At 44.3% G+C, this 15,023-nt stretch overlaps 1 long non-coding RNA gene across 1 annotated transcript in view; it reads left to right on the forward strand.

Annotated features, from left to right (window-relative positions):
• Positions 1-15,023, forward strand: part of LOC130276107 (uncharacterized) — a 68,194-nt gene that overhangs the window by 33,437 nt on the left and 19,734 nt on the right. The window lies entirely within an intron of this gene.

Raw genomic sequence — 15,023 nt, forward strand, 5'->3', positions numbered from 1 at the left:
ACATATTAGAAATACCCCATAAATGACCCCATTATAAAAACTGCACCCCCAAAGTATTCAAAATGACATTCAGTAAGTGTTTTAACCCTTTAGGTGTTTCACAGGAATAGCAGCAAAGTCAAGGAGAAAATTCACAATCTTCATTTTTTACACTCATGTTCTTGTAGACCCAATTTTTGCAAGTGGTAAAAAGAGAAAATGTTTACTTGTATTTGTAGCCCAATTTCTCTCGAGTAAGCACATACCTCATATGTCTATGTAAAATGTTCGGCGGGTGCAGTAGAGGGCTCAGAAGGGAAGGAGCGACAAGGGGATTTTGGAGAGAACATTTTTCTGTTAAGTGTTTTTCGGGGGCATGTCACATGGCATACCATTTTGGAAACTAGACCCCACGGGGAATGTAACATGGGATAAAGTGAGCCTTAATACCCCACAGGTGTTTCATGACTTTTGCAAATGTAAAAAAAAAAAAAAAAACAATTTTACCTAAAATGCTTGTTTTCCCAAAAATTTTACTTTTTTAAAAAGGGTAATAGCAGAAAATACCCCCGAAAATTTGAAGCCCAATTTCTCCCGATTCAGAAAACACCCCATATGGGGGTGAAAAGTGCTTTGCTGGCGCACTACAGGTCTCAGACAAGGAGTAGTCACATTTGGCTTTTTGGAAGCAAATTTTGCTCTGGGGGCATGCAGCATTTAGGAAGCCCCTATGTTGCCAGGACAGAAAAAAAAAAAAAAAAAAAAACACATGGCATACTATTTTGGAAACTAGACCCCTCGGAGAACATAACAAGGGGTTAAGTGAACCTTTATACCCCACAGGTGTTTCACGACTTTTGCATATGAAAAAAAAAAAAAAATTTTTTTTCCCCAAAAATTTTTACATTTTTAAAAAGGGTAAAAGCAGAAAATAGCCCCCAAAATGTGTAACACAATTTCTCCTGAGTACAGCGATACCCCATATGTGACCCTAAACTGTTGCCTTGAAATATGACAGGGCTCCAAAGTGAGAGGCCTAAATTAGGGACTTGCATAGGGGTGGACATAGGGGAATTCTACGCCAGTGATTCCCAAACAGGGGGCCTCCAGCTGTTGTAAAACTCCCAGCATGCCTGGACAGTCAGTGGCTGTCTGGTAATATTGGGAGTAGTTTTGCAACAGCTAGAGGCTCCGTTTTGGAAACAATGGCGTACCAGAAGTTTTTCATTTTTATTGGGGAGGGGAGGGGGGCTGTGTAGGGGCATGTGTATATGTAGTGTTTTTTACTTTTTATTTTGTGTTAGTGTAGTGTAGTGTTTTTAGGGTACAGTCACACGGGCGGGGGTTCACAGTAGTTTCTCGCTGGCAGTTTGAGCTGTGGCAGAAAATTTGCAGCCGGATACTTACTGTAAACCTCCGCCCATGTGAGTGTACCCTGTACGTTCACATTATGGGGGGGGAAGAGAAACATCCAGCTGTTGCAAAACTACAACTCCCAGCATGTAGGGTGCATGCTGGGAGTTGTAGTTTGCAACAGCTAGAGGCACACCGGTCGTGAAACACTGAGTTAGGTAAAAAAAAAAAACTGAGTTTCACAACCGTTGTGCCTTCAACTGTTGCAAAACTCCAACTCTCAGCAGTTACTGACAGCCAACAGGCCTGCTGGGAGTTGTAGTTATGCAACCAGCAGATGCACCACTACAACTCCCAGCATGCACTTTAGCTGTTTGTGCAAGCTGGGAGTTGTAGCTATACAACAGCTGAAGGTACACTTTTCCATAGAAAAAATGTGCCTACAGCTGTTGCAAAACTATAAGTCCCAGAATGCCCATTAGGGAATGCTGGGAGTTGTGGTGGTCTGCCTCCTGCTGTTGCATAACTACAGCTCCCAGCATGCCCTTTTTGCATGCTGGGAGCTGTTGCTAAGCAACAGCAGGAGGCTGTCACTCAGCTCCAACTGCTGATCCACGCCGCCGCTCCTGGGGCCCCGATCCCAACAGGGATGCCGGGGATCGGGGTCCCCAGCTGCCGGGGTCCTCTTCCCGCACCCGATCACGTCCTTCGGAAGAGGGGCAGAGCGGGTTGCGGGAGTGACACCCGCAGCAGGTGCCCTGATTGGTCGGCCGGTAAACCGGCCGACGAATCAGGGCAATCGTGAGGTTCCACCAGTGCCACCTCACCCCTGCTGGCTATGGCTACTCGGGCCCGTCAGAGACTGCGGCCATCGCCGGCATGAGGGATCATCATGACCCCCCTGGGCGATATGCCGCGATGCCTGCTGAACGATTTCAGCAGGCATCCGGCTCCGGTCCCCAACCGGCTAGCGGTGGGGACCGGATTTCCCACGGGCGTATGGATACGCCCTGTGTCCTTAAGGACTCTGAATGCAGGGAGTATCCATACGCCCTGTGTCCTGAAGAGGTTAAGTTATATTTAAAGGGGTACTCCGGTGGAAAACGTTTATTTTTTTTAATCAACTGGTGCCAGAAAGTTAAACAGATTTGTAAATTACCTGTATTAAAAAATCTTAATCCTTCCAGTACTTATTAGCTGCTGAATACTACAGAGGAAATTATTTTCTTTTTGGAACACAGAGCTCTCAGCTGACATCACAAGCACAGTGCTCTCTGCTGACATATCTGTCCATTTTAAGAAGCCGGCACTTCTTACATGACAGCGCGCTCAACCTATCACCGGCCGAGGCGGAACATCGCTGCGGCCACTGATAGGCTGACGGCTCTCAGACGTTCCCGTTCCCAGGAAACAGGTGAGGCCGGTACCGGACCAACAGGAGGTGAGTTCAAGTTTATTTTGTTTATCTTTGGCAGCCCGGGCATAGGGATACAGCGTACAGTGCAGAGTTCCAGTGCCGGCAGCCCGCAACAAACAGGAGGACCAGGAGGGCAGCGCTTGCGGGTGACGTGGTTAGTTCCCCGATGGGGACAGCGCAGCACTGGGCTGATAATTGGGGGGGGGGGGGGGGGGAGGAGAAGCAGAACAGTGCTCGCGGGTCACATATGATTAGTTCCCCGATGTTGGGACAGCGCAGCACTGGGTTGATCATTCATTCCCGAGGGGGAGAGGCCCAACCGGTATTGCGGTATGGGAAAAATATCGTGCAGGACAAAAATTTTGTCATTCGGTATGAACTGGTATACTGCCTAGCACTAACTACGCCCTTTCTGGAAAGTCAGAAGAAGGTACAAATGAATTCTTAGGGGACACCACTCAATGAGCCAGTGCTAGAGATTTGCCTACAACTGAGGTATCACAACAGATATAGTCATGGCCGTAAATGTTGGCACCCCTGAAAATTTTCTAGAAAATGAAGTATTTCTCACAGAAAAGGATTGCAGGAACACATGTTTTGCTATACACGTTTATTCCCTTCCTGTGCATTGGAACTAAACAAAAAAAGGGAGGGAAAAAAGCAAATTGGACATAATGTCACACCAAACTCCAAAAATGGGCTGGACAAAATTATTGGCACCCTTTCGAAATTGTGGAAAAATAAAATAGTTTCAATCATGTGATACTCCTTTAAACTCACCTGGGGCAAGTAACAGGTGTGGGCAATATAAAAATCACACCTGAAAGCAGATAAAAAGGAGAGACGTTCACTTAGTCTTTGCATTGTGTGTCTGTGTGTGCCATACTAAGCATGGAAAACAGAAAGAGGAGAAGAAAACTGTGAGGACTTGAGAACCAAAATTGTGGAAAAAAAAAAAAAAAAAAATCAACAATCTCAAGGTTACAAGTCCATCTCCAGAGATCTAGATTTGCCTTTGTCCGCAGTGCACAATATTATCAAGAAGTTTGCAACCCATGGTACTGTAATTTCATCTCTGGACAGAAGAAAAAAAAATTTAAGAAAAGGTGTCAATGCAGGATAGTCCGGATGGTGGATAAGCAGCCCCAAACAAGATCCAAAAGATATTCAAGCTGTCCTGCAGGCTCTGGGACCATTAGTGTCAACGCGAACTGTCAACATTTAAATGAAATGAAACGCTATGGCAGGAGACCCAGGAGGACCCCACTGCTGACACAGACATAAAAACGCAAGACTACATTTTGCCAAAATGTACTTAAGTAAGCCAAAATCCTTCTGGGAAAATGTCTTGTGGACAGATGAGACCAAGACAGAGCTTTTTGGTAAAGCACATCATTCTACTGTTTACCGAAAACGGAATAAGGCCTACAAAGAAAAGAACACAGTACCTACAGTGAAATATGGTGGAGGTTCAAATATGTTTTAGGGTTGTTTTGCTGTCTCTGGCACTGAGTGCCTTGAATGTGTGCAAGACATCATGAAACCTGAGGATCATCAATGGATTTTGGGTCGCACTGTACAGCCCAGTGTCAGAAAGCTGGGTTTGCATCTGAGATCTTGGGTCTTCCAGCAGTACAATGACCCCAAAACATACGTCAAAAAAGCACCCAGAAATGGATGGCAACAAAGCGCTGGAAAGTTCTGAAGAGGCCAGCAATGAGTCCAGATCTAAATCCCATTGAACACTTGTGGAGAGATCTTAAAATTGCTGTTGGGAAAAGAGAGACCTGGAGCAGTTTGCAAAGGAAGAGTGGTCCAACATTCCGGCTGAGAGGTGTAAGAAGCTTATTGATGGTTATAGGAAATGACTGATTTTAGTTATTTTTTCCAAAGGGTGTGCAACCAAATATTAAGTTAAGGCTGCCAATAATTTTGTCCAGCCCATTTTTGGAGTTTGGTGTGACATTATGTCCAATTTGCTCATTTTCCTCCTTTTTTGGTTTAGTTCCAATACACACAAAGGGAATAAACGTGTACAGCAAAACGTGTTAGTGCAATCCTTTTCTGAGAGAAATACTTCATTTTCTAGAAAAATTTCAGGGGTGCCAACATTTACAGCCATGACTGTAGGCTTAGATACAGTGGATGGGCAGACTGACAAGCATAGACCGTGCTCTGCAGACTGTATCACACATGACAAGCATAGACCGTGCTCTGCAGACTGTATCACACATGACAAGCATAGACCGTGCTCTGCAGACAGTAACCTACATGAAAAGCTCATATATATATATATTATATATATATAGCAATAATTCAAGGCATGTTTCCATTATTTTTAAGAAAGCGTCCATTTATTACACTTAACCATTACAGAATGATTTAATAGCTGGACTGCTTACACAAGGCTTAAGAATGCAAAGTTCATCACACTCCAATGAATTGGCCATTAAATCAATCATCAATATATTTTCTGTTTTAAAACTGTAGAAAAAAAATTGTTCTCTCTCTTTTCTTATATTTTTTCAAAGACATTACATTACCATGATTGTGGTTGGTGACTTTGTAGCGGATGTAAGAAAGTGACAACATTGGGGTCAGGGGAAGCTGTGACAATTGTATATAAATGGCTATAGCTCAAAGAAAAAGGTCCAGCGCGTACAATTACATTTGTTTTATTGTCCTGATCCAGAGTTACTGTATGATACTCAAGAGTTGCATTCATTATTCCTGCTTGTAGAGTCTCTTTGTACATATATTACACGAATGATCTTGAGTTACATGCTGCATAATTCTCCAGAGCTGCACTCAATATTCTGCTACTGCGTTACATAGAAACATAGAATGTGTCGGCAGATAAGAACCATTTGGCCCATCTAGTCTGTCCAATAATCTGAATCCTATCAATAGTCCCTGGCCCTATCTTATATGGAGGATGGCCTTATGCTCATCCCATGCATGTTTAAACTCCTTCACTGTATTTGCAGCAACCACTTCTGCAGGAAGGCTATTCCATGCCTCCACTACTCTCTCAGTAAAGTAATAATTCCTGATATTACTTTTAAACCTTTGCCCTCTAATTTAAAACTATGTCCTCTTGTGGTAGTTTTTCTTCTTTTAAATATGCTCTCCTCCTTTACCGTGTTGATTCCCTTCATGTATTTAGAAGTCTCTATCATATCCCCTCTGTCTCTTCTTTCTTCCAAGCTATACATGTTAAGGTCCTTTACCCTTTCCTGGTACGTTTTATCCTGCAATCCATGTACTAGTTTAGTATCTTCTCTGAACTCTCTCTAGAGTATCTATATCCTTCTAGAGATACGGCCTCCAGTACTGCGCACAATACTCCAAGTGAGGTCTCACCAATGTTCTGTATAGCGGCATGAGCACTTCTCTCTTTATACTGCTTATACCTCTCCCTATACATCCAAGCATTCTGCTAGCATTTCCTGCTGCTCTACTATACTAATGCAGTTATACCCAATATAATGCCCGCATTGCCGCAGATGTCGTGATCTGTATTATATAGGACCTATGGATGGAGGATCAATTAAACCATATTTACAAATGGTCACTGGAAGTGACCAATAGAATCCTAAATTTATCATCCACTGGATCAAATTTAAAACATAACTTTTAATGCCTGAATAGAAGATGAAAACTTCCAACCAACTACTCTCACTTCTTGTGTCAAGATTTAAATTAACAACCACCTCTCAATACTCTAAGGGTACATTCACACGAGCGGATCCCCAGTGTATTTGATGCTGCAGATCTGCCAATGAAGGACCACTGTATGCTGCCTTTACATGTGCCTTCTCGGAGCAGCAATACGCCGCTACGAGCAGACACACTGAAGCGGTGTACTCTCACATATCGCGGCCGCTCCCCCTGCTCTATGAGCTAGGCCAATTGCTGCAGCAATGTGCGAGTATATTGCGCATACGCGCAGCGACTCGCACATCGCAGTGTGTCTGCTCGTAGCGGCCTATTGTCGCTCTGAGCAGGCACAAGTAAAGGCAGCATACAGAGGTCCTTCAGTGGCGGCTCCGCAGAGAAATACATGCTGTAAATCCGCTCATCTAAACGTACCCTAACAGTGTTTTCCAACCAGGATACCTCCAGCTGCTGCAAAAACTACAACTCCCAGTATGCCCAGACAGCCGGAGGCTGTCCTGGCATGCTGGGAGTTGTAGTTTTGTAACAGCTGGAGGCACCCTGGTCGGGAAACACTGCTCTAACAGTATGGTGTGTGGACTACAGCCAACGTGTGTGTGTGTGTATAATATATATATATATTGCTAAAGCTGCTGCCGGATAGCAGCTTAAATGTTCCCCGTGTGGTGCGGTAAGTATTACTTACCCCTCCACAATGCTCCGTGGTGCCCTCCGGGTCCAGCGCTGGTCTTCCGGTGTCTTCTCGGCCCTCTCCGATGACGTCAATACGCTGCTGCGCACGTCATCCAATAGGAATGGCGTACGCAGCGGCATAATGACGTCGCTACGCAGGCCCAGTAAGGCCTTGCGGAAGACAGCAGAGAACCGGAGAAGACCAGGAGAGCCCAGCGGAGGCCCGGGATCACAATCGCGAGCGGCGGGGACAGGCGAGTACAGCTTCCTATACTTTACATTGCACGAATCCCTCAACATACGATGGATTCGACAAACGATGGCTCGTTTGGAACGAATTACCATCGTATGTTGAGGGACCACTGTGTATGTGGATGGTAAATTTTGTGGATGGTAAATTTAGGATACTATTGGTCACTTCCAGTGACCCTTTGTAAATGTGATCTGTACTGATAACGGCATTGAGGGGTTAATGGGCGACATCAGCGCGATCGCTGATGTCCACCATTATCGGTGGGTCCCTGGCTGCTGATAGCAGCTGGGACCTGCCGTGCATGATGCGAGCACCATTCCGGTGCTCGCGCAATGTACAGGACATATGTACATCCTGAATCGTTAAGTACCACCGCATCAGGACGTACATTTACGTCTATTGTTCATAGGGGGTCAGTATATGGTCCACCCTTATTCTAAATACCCAGGTCTGTATCCATAACAAGGGGGCATCCTCTACGTTTAGAGGAAAGAAGGTTTCTACACCAGCACAGACAGGGGGTTCTTTACAGTAAGAGCAGTGAGACTGTGGAATTCTCTCCCGGGTGGTAAATTTTAGTCTTACTAACATGGTGCCTGGGTTTTTTTCTTAGGCTTCGCCTGTTGTGCCTCACACCGAGTCATATTAGCGCGAGGCAGAACTGCTGACCACAAAAGACCGTTTTTAAGTTGGTAAAATGCTTCATCGCACGCTTTGGTCCATTTCTCTTCTATTGACTCTTTTGTCCACCAAGGGCCTTCTGGATTCCTAGTTTTGTAATCAGCAGCATCCTTGAGTAACTCAGTTAATGGCTTTGACAGATCCTGAAAACTACTTATGAACTGTTGATAATAACTACAGAACTCCACGTAACATTGAAGCTCCGATACGGTTCTTGGTTTTGGCCATTTGGATAACACTTTCAATTTACTATCGTCAACAGAGATTCCTGCCTCACAGACTTTATGTCCAGCATAGGACACCTCTTTACGGCATATTATGCTGCCCTCTAATGAAACACTGAACCCCTCAACCTGAAGCCTTTTACAGACACTTTTCAGGCGCACTAGGTGTTCATCGTATGTCTTACCGACAACAATGATGTAGTCCTGATATGCCAATATCTCCACCCTATTCAGGTTACTGAGTGTCTTTTCCATCAACCTCTGAAACGAGGCTAAGGACTCACAATACCCAGGCTGCATCCTTTCTTTTTCGTAGAAGCCAAGTGGGCGCACAGAATAGGGGTTCTCTCGTTCTCCTGGGAACTGAGGCACCTGGCTGATCTTGCTCACCAGCGCCAACACGGAAAAAAACTGGTTACCAACAAGGAAGTTGAGGCCCTTTTCAATATTTCGGTCACTGTACATGTCTGGCAGTGTCCGCTGAGTGAAATGTTGGTAGTCTAGACAGAATCGCACCTGCTTGTTAATAGTCTCTATGGGTTCCTCGGGAAGGGGCTTTAGATCTTCATTTTCCTTGATGACCCCGGCCGCCGAGAGCGCGTCTAGTTGTTTTCTCAAAGTTTCCACATCTGCAGGATCAATGCTCTTCTTCAGGCCAGGGATATGCAGTGGCTGCCAAAGATTCATTTGTGGGGAAATGATTGAAAGGAAATTCATCTTCTAGAAACACCTGGAATAATAAGAATTTCATAAAAGTGAATAGTGAAGGGAAGTGTTTCCCAACCAGGGTTCCTCCAGCTGTTGCAAAACCAACTCTCACTATGCCCGGACAGCCGAAGGTCAGAGGAAGCGGACAGTCCTGAGTCAGCTGACTTTCTGTGAACTACAGGATGACAATCAACTACCAGATCCCTCCTGCTAGCTCACAGCTTTTTCTGTATACTGCTGCTATCTCTATGTGATCAGGATATATAGTAGTTCTACACCGCTCCTGAGGCTGTGTTTGCACAGTGCATGTTTTTTTCCCCACAAATTTCTACCATGGTTTTAAATCCTATAGGTTCATGGTTTAACCCCTTAACGACGCAGGACGTAAATGTACGTCCTGGTGACGTGGTACTTAACGCACAAGGATGTACATTTACGTCCTGAGCATAACCGCAGGCATCGGAGCGATGCCGGCATCATGCGCGGCAGGTCCCAGCTGTGGATCGCAGCCAGGGACCCGTCGGTAATGGCGTACACCCGTGATCCCGCGGATGTCCGCCATTAACCCCTCAGATGCCGTGATCAATACCGATCACGGCATCTGCAGCATCGCAGTCACTTAACAGGATGATCGGATCGCCCGCAGCGATCCGATCATCCTGCACAGCAGACGGAGGTCCCCTCACCTTGCTCCGCTGCCTTGCGGGAGTCTTCTGCTCTGATCTGCCTTCCCGCAAACCAGAGCAGAAGATGACCGATAACCCTGATCAGTGCTATGCCCTATACATAGCACTGAACAGGATAAGCAATCGAGTGATTGCTTTAAATAGTCCCCTATGGGGACTATTAAAGTGTAAAAGTAAAAAAAATGTGAAAAACACCCTCCCCCAATAAAAACGTAAATTGTCCCATTTTCCCTATTTTACCCCCAAAAAGTGTAAAAAAATTATTTTATATACATATTTGGTATCGCCGCGTGCGTAAATATCCGAACTATTAAAATAAAATGTAAATGATCCCGTACGGTGAACGGCGTGAATGTAAAAAAAAAAAAAAAAAAAAGTCCAAAATAGCTGCTTTTTTTTTATAACATTTTATTCCAAAATTTTTTTATAAAAAATGTAATAAAAGTTCTGTATAAGCAAATATGGTAATAAAAAGTACAGATCACGGCGCAAAAAATGAGCCCTCATACCACCACTTATACGGAAAAATGAAAAAGTTATAGGTCTTCAAAATAGGGGGATTTTAAATTTTAAGCACAACAGTAATAGAAAAGTGTATAATCATGGGTATCATTTTAATCGTATTGAGCCAGAGAATAAAAAACATGTCATTTTTACCATAAATTGTACGGCGTGAAAACAAAACTTTCAAAAATTAGCAAAATTGTGGTTTTCTTTTTAATTTCCCCACACAAATAGTATTTTTTTGGTTGCGCTATATATTTTATGATAAAGTGAGTGATGGCATTACAACGGACAACTGGTCGCGCAAAAAACAAGCGCTCATACTAGTCTGTGGATGAAAATATAAAAGAGTTATGATTTTTTGAAGGGGAGGAGGAAAAAACAAAAACGTAAAAATAAAGTTGTCTGAGTCCTTAAGGTCCAAATGGGCCGAGTCCTTAAGGGGTTAAATACTTAAACAGAAGTGAAAACACCCTAGACTTCAAATTTTTATTAAAAACACCTTTAGTTATAGGTCAAATCCCTTTCACCTTATGGCAAAGTTACTCTGTCAAAGTAACAGCTATCACGCCCCCTCCCATAGGCTTGCATTAAGGGGGCAGAGCATGATGTCACACGGGGCGGAGCCGTGACGTCCCAATGCTCCGGCCCCGTGATCAACAGTAATCAGACCTGGAGAGAACACGCTCCGGGGACTGATTTTAACGGAGTGCGGCGTCCAAGATCACAGGGGTCCCCAGCGGCGGGACCCCCGCGATCAGGCATCTTATCCCCTATCCTTTTAGATAGGGGATAAGATGTCTAAGCGCCGGAGTACCCCTTTAAAGGAAATCTGTTACCAGTGTCACCTGCAGTAACCTGTCGGTACCGACAGATGGTGCAGGTGACACTGATGATGACCGTACTTAGCTTGTCCCGTTCCGTGGCAGTGATCTTCGGTAATCTCCTCCGTAAGCTCCACTCCAGGCACCTGGCTTGGGGCACGGGCGGAGCTTACTGAAGCCACCGCTGCTGTTCTCTCACAGCGAGACCCAGCAGAGAGCAGCAGCGGTTTGGGGCATGGGCTGAAGTTGGTGACGTCATCACTGCTGCTCTCTGCTGGGTCTCGCTGTGAGAGAACAGCAGCGGTGACGTCAGTAAGCTCTGCCCGTGCCCCAAGCCAGGTGTCTGGAGTGGAGCTTACGGAGGAGATTACCAAAGATCACTGCCACGGAACGGGACAAGCTAAGTACGGTTGTCATCAGTGTCACCTGCACTGTCGGTACCAAAAGGTTAGTGCAGGTGACACTGGTGACAGATTTCCTTTAAAGGGGTACTCTGGTGGGGAGGGAAAAAAAATTGAAATCAACTGGTCCCAGAAAGTTATACAGATTTGTAAATTAAAGGGGAAAAAAAGAGACTGTGTGTGCAGCTCACAACCTGGGATATTCGAGGTTAATGTGGATAAAAATCGGTCCCCACCGATCAAATAATGAAAAATCAAGTATGCAAATTTAACCACACCTCAAGAATATCACCCTACTGGGTACACAATGAATAAAAAATGAGACAGATGGTTTCTGAAAAAATGCTAATTTTAATAAAAAACAGAAATATCAATATAAAATAGTAGTTAAAAGATCAGAGCATTAGTAATAATAAACTGTCGTTGGGCCCTAATGACAGATAGATGTTGAAGCAACTATCTAATCAATTCTAGGATAGTCCATGGATATTGCTCCGAATTGGACTGTTAGTCCGGCAAAAAAATAGTAGATGTTTCAAATGATGGCACAATTGTTAGAGTGGCATTAAATGGATTCGCTCACAGTTTGTATACAATGAATGGAACAGTCTCACCCTGGCTGCTGGTTCCGCACTGCGGCGGGCCAATGGAAACAAGCGCTGTATTCTCTGCGATGTTCTCGGCGTGAATGCCTTGGTAGTTGGAGGGTTCCGGCAAGGAGCTCCCTCGTAAGCTGACACCACGGACCGCTTACGAGGGAGCTCCTTGCCGGAACCCTTCAACTACCAAGGCATTCACGCCGAGAACATCGCAGAGAATACAGCGCTTGTTTCCATTGGCCCGCCGCAGTGCGGAACCAGCAGCCAGGGTGAGACTGTTCCATTCATTGTATACAAATGTGAGCGAATCCATTTAATGTTACTCTAACAATTGTGCCATCATTTGAAACATCTACTATTTTTTTGCCGGACTAACAGTCCAATTCGGAGCAATATCCATGGACTATCCTAGAATTCTTTAGGTAGTTGCTTCAACATCTATCTGTCATTAGGGCCCAACGACAGTTTATTATTACTAATGCTCTGATCTTTTAACTACTATTTTATATTGATATTTCTGTTTTTTATTAAAATTTGTATTTTTTCAGAAACCATCTGTCTCATTTTTTATTCATTGTGTACCCAGTAGGGTGATATTCTTGGTGTGGTTAAATTTACAGATTTGTAAATTACTTCTATTTAAAAATCTTCATCCTTCCAGTACTTATCAGCTGCTGTATGCTCCATAGGAAGTTATTTTCTTTTTTAATTTCTTTCCTATCTGAACAAAGTGCTCTCTGCTGACACCTCTGTCCATGTCAGAAACTGTTAAGAGCAGGATAGGTTTCCTATGGGGATTTGCTCCTGTTCTAGACAGTTCCTGACATGGACAGAGGTGTCAGCAGAGAGCACTGTGGTCAGACAGAAAAGAAATTTAAAAATAAAATAACTTTCTCTGTAGTATACAGCAGCTGATAACTACTGGAAGGATTAAGAATTTTATATAGAAGTAATTTAACCCCTTAAGGACACATGACGTACTGGAACGTCATGTGTCCACTCCCGATCTATAACGCGGGGCCACGGCGTGGCCCCGCGTCATAGCGGGTCGGGCCCGGCCTCTAACAACGGCCGGGACCCGTGGCTAATAGCGCGCGGCATTGATCGCTGTGCCGCGCGCTATTAACCCTTTAGACGCGGCGTTCAAAGTTGAACGCCGCGTCTAAAGTGAAACCGAAAGCATCCCGGCTAGCTCAGTGGGCTGTTCGGGATAGCCGCGGTGAAATCGCGGCATCCCGAACAGCTGACAGGACAGCGGGAGGGCCCCTACCTGCCTCCTCGCTGTCCGATCGCCGAATGACTGCTCAGTGCCTGAGATCCAGGCATGAGCAGTCATCCGGCAGAATCGTTGATCACTGGTTTCTTATGAGAAACCAGTGATCAACATAGAAGATCAGTGTGTGCAGTGTTATAGGTCCCTATGGGACCTATAACACTGCAAAAAAAAAGTGAAAAAAAAAAGTGAATAAAGATCATTTAACTCCTCCCCTATTAAAAGTTTGAATCACCCCCCTTTTCCAATAAAAAAAAAAACACAGTGTAAATAAAAATAAAAATAAACATATGTGGTATCACCGCGTGCGGAAATGTCCGAATTATAAAAATATATCATTAATTAAACCGCTCGGTCAATGGCGTGCGCGCAAAAAAATTCCAAAGTCCAAAATAGTGCATTTTTGGTCACTTTTTATATCATTTAAAAATGAATAAAAAGTGATCAATAAGTCCTATCAATGCAAAAATGGTACCGTTAAAAACTTCAGATCACGGCGCAAAAAATGAGCCCTCATACCGCCCCATACACGGAAAAATAAAAAAGTTATAGGGGTCAGAAGATGACAATTTTAAACGTATTAATTTTCCTGCATGTAGTTATGATTTTTTCCAGAAGTCCGACAAAATCAAACCTATATAAGTAGGGTATCATTTTAATCGTATGGACCTACAGAATACATATCAGGTGTCATTTTTACCGAAAAATGTACTACGTAGAAACGGAAGCCCCCAAAAGTTACAAAACAGCGTTTTTTTTTTTCAATTTTGTCGCACAATGATTTTTTTTCCCGCTTCACCATAGATTTTTGGGCAAAATGACTGACGTCATTACAAAGTAGAATTGGTGGCGCAAAAAATAAGCCATCATATGGATTTTTAGGTGTAAATTTGAAAGAGTTATGATTTTTTAAAGGCAAGGAGCAAAAAACGAAAATGCAAAAACGGAAAAACCTCCGGTCCTTAAGGGGTTAAAAATCTGTATAACTTTCTGCCACCAATTGATTAAAAATAAATAAATAAATGGAAACTGTCACATGTTTGCTCCCGCACTATCCACAGGTACTGATGGATAGTGCGGGAGATGCTGATTCCTACCTTGGCCGGATCCGCCCGGCCGTTCGCTCGTAATCTTAGTTTTATTATACCTGAAAATCTGGCTGTAACTGGCACGGGCGGGCTTTCTGTAGCTTAACTTGCACTGACTTCAGCACCGCTTATGAATATTCATCCCCCCTCCCTCCAGCTCTCCCTCTCTTCGCCGCTCCTAACCAGATGTAAGGGGGATGAATATTCATAAGCGGCACTAACGTCAGTGCAAGTTAAGCTACAGAAACCCCGCCCGTACCAGTTACAGACAGATTTCCAGGTATAAAAAAAAAAAACTAAGATTATGGGCGAACGGCCGGGCAGATCCAGCCAAGGTAGGAATCCGCATCTCCCACATTATCCGTCAGTACCTGTGGTTAGTGCGGGAGCAAACATGTGACAGTTTTCCTTTAAATGCTCCGGCCCCCACCTTCCAAGACATACTGGGGTTTGGAGTAACAACCCACTCCACCAATCACAGGCTGAGGAGATTGGCAAAGTGGGCCGTCATTTCAGAGACCAGTTCCTCTGGGAAAGTGGGGTCCGGAGCATTTAAAGTAAGAGCCAGGCCCCATTCTGGAGATCACAGCAGTCAGTCCCCCTCTGGATTAAACACTTTATCTTGTGAATAGGAGATAAGTTATATTTGCGGATAACCCCTTTAAAGCCATATATCTTCCTTC

Source organism: Hyla sarda, chromosome 6, assembly GCF_029499605.1.
Source record: "Hyla sarda isolate aHylSar1 chromosome 6, aHylSar1.hap1, whole genome shotgun sequence".
Classification (NCBI taxonomy): domain Eukaryota; kingdom Metazoa; phylum Chordata; class Amphibia; order Anura; family Hylidae; genus Hyla; species Hyla sarda.